Source organism: Manacus vitellinus, unplaced genomic scaffold (assembly GCF_001715985.3).
Source record: "Manacus vitellinus isolate BGI_N305 unplaced genomic scaffold, ASM171598v3 scaffold_106_pilon, whole genome shotgun sequence".
NCBI lineage: Eukaryota > Metazoa > Chordata > Aves > Passeriformes > Pipridae > Manacus > Manacus vitellinus.
In genome coordinates, this window is record NW_021938827.1 from 287,672 (window position 1) to 290,132 (window position 2,461).

The following is a 2,461-nucleotide window of genomic DNA, read 5'->3' on the forward strand; positions in this document are numbered from 1 at the left end:
GTGTCTTGGATTTCCTGTTTTTCCAGGCTCTCAGCTGCCAGGCAGAAGTGTGAACTTGGGAGTCAGGGCGTGAAGTCCATGAGCAAAAATGTTTTTTTGGTTTTTTTCCCCGCTCAGGGTTTGCTCTGCACCGGTGGCGTCAAGTGCCAGGGGGGTCTGGCCGCCGCCTCCCCGCTGGGGTCTCTGGAGAAAACTGCTCTGCTGGGCCCTCCTGCCGTGTCGCTCCCAGCAGGGCAGACCTCGGTGAGTTGGGTTGAGTTTCTTTTTTATGAAGGAAAAAAAAATTGAAATACAAAACAAGAGCGATGAGACGTCGTTATCCCGCCTAATTTCCAAAGCAAAGGCCGTGCAAAGAGCTCAGGTGCGCGTCCGGTACATCGGGCATCGCCGGGCCGGGGGGGCACAGCGTGGGCGAGGAGGACCACGGTCCGCAGGGTCTCTCCCACTTCTCCACGGACAAACGGAGATGGAGGGAGGGAGATCCGCTTCTGCCACCGATGCCGCGCCGGCATTCCGGAGGTGAGAGCCGAGCATGTCCCTGGCACACAGTGGTACCCACTGGGTTCGTCTTGGGGAGGGGAGACGGGGGGTTTAACTGCACAAAGCCTGCCAGGAGCCCTCCCTGGCACCACAGGGCTTCACCCTTGTCTGCCCAAGGCCCTCCAGAGCGCAGGGACAGGAGAGGGAACTCCAAATTTATCATTGGAAAGGAATCAAACCATTATTTGGAAAAGCCTTTGTGGCAAGAATTTGATATGACAAGATTTTGATGGGGCAATTTTATCCCACACATCGCTCTGTGCCTCGTTCTGCAGGCAGGGGATGCCAGTATCTGGAACCCTGGCACTGCCAAGCATCTGCCATCCTGGACCCTTCCCCAGGTCTCCACACCCAAATCAATGAAACCTTGGGAGAGGAGAGAAGGTCAGGGCAGGTATTAGCTCAGGAGGGATGTGTGGGTGACCCCCCTGCAAGGATTTTTGGAGGATTTTCTCTTCTCCCCCAACCCCTCCCTTTAGGTCACCCCTGTTCATTTCACAATAATCATAATTTTTTTTTGTCTCATTTTTCCAAATTAGAAACTTTGGGATAAATGCTTGGTTGGAAAACATTTACAAAAAAACATACATTTTCTTCTGCTTTGCCCTCATTCTGGGACATTTTTATGCCATCCACCTCATTCCAAGGCTCAGCTGGTGCTGACACCTGGCAGAGGGATGCAGGAGGAGGATAAATCCCCCTGTGACTCTGCTCCTCTCCCTCTGCTCCAGCTCTGGGGAAGCTGACCCCAAAGCAGCTCCCAGCTCCTCTGAAGCCCCCCCAGCCTGGCCAGGCTCCAGCTGCTGAAGGAGTTGGCAAAGGTGGCATCCAGGCAGGTTTTGTGCCAGTTTGTGACCGTGAGCCCAGGGGTGAGCAGGGCTGGGGTGTCCCTGCACAGGGTGACAAGGCAGGCTGGCAGGGGGATGGGGAACCAGCATCCCAGAGGAGAGCGCCTGCAGGGAGGAAGCTCTCCCTAACACCTACACAGGTCGGGAACAGACCCTTCTGCTCCAAATCCTCCAGCCCTGAGTTGGCTGCTGCATTTTGGGATCAGAATGCTGACACCTTTCCCCAGGAAACTGCCAGAGCAAGTGGCAAGACAAGGAAATTCCTTCTTTTTCCTTCCACTAAATCACTGCATGAAGACTTGAGTAGATTTTCCACACAGCTCACCCTTACCTTTTGAGGCCTAGAAACCTTCAGGCAGAATCCCAAAGGATCATTATTTCAGTTGCATCCTTCAATAAAAAAATAATTTCTTCCCATTTTCCTGATTTAAAGCTTTGGCCCATGTGGAATGGGAATGCATTTTTAGAATGCTTTTACGGATGTCGTTTGATAAAACCCACCATTTTCTTTGAAAAGCAGCACTAATACATCCTCCCTCTGCACACCCACTGCACCCAGGCAGAGGCAAGGCTTTCCTGGGAAAGAGGAACTCCAGTGTTCTAGTGACCCTGGCCAGAGATGGCAGAGTTCCCTGCTCTGCTAGGAAGGATGAAAGGATGCTGTCTGCATCCATTTGTCATGCAAACTGCAAACAGGATTAAGCCTTAAAAATCTGCCTCTTACTCCCTGGATTAAGCTTTCCAGTATCCAGGAGGCCCAAGCAGGCTGTGGATGCAGCTGCATCCTGTTTTATACCAAAGCCCCCTCAGCCTCCCTTTACAGCTGGTTTAGGAAAACTGGTGTAGGAAAACCCTTTTTGAGAAAAACTGGTGTCTGCCAAAGCCCTTCAAGCTTTCGGAGAGCTGGATCGTGTCTGAACTGCCCCTTCCTGCGCATGGCCCCAGGAGTGCCCGGGCACGGCGTGAAGGTGCATTTCAGGGGTGCTCTGTGCCCCGTCTCCCCCCGGAGCCCGTCCTGCTGCAGGCGCTCTTCCCAAGGGATACGGTCCCACTTCCCGGGGAGGGGTCTCGCC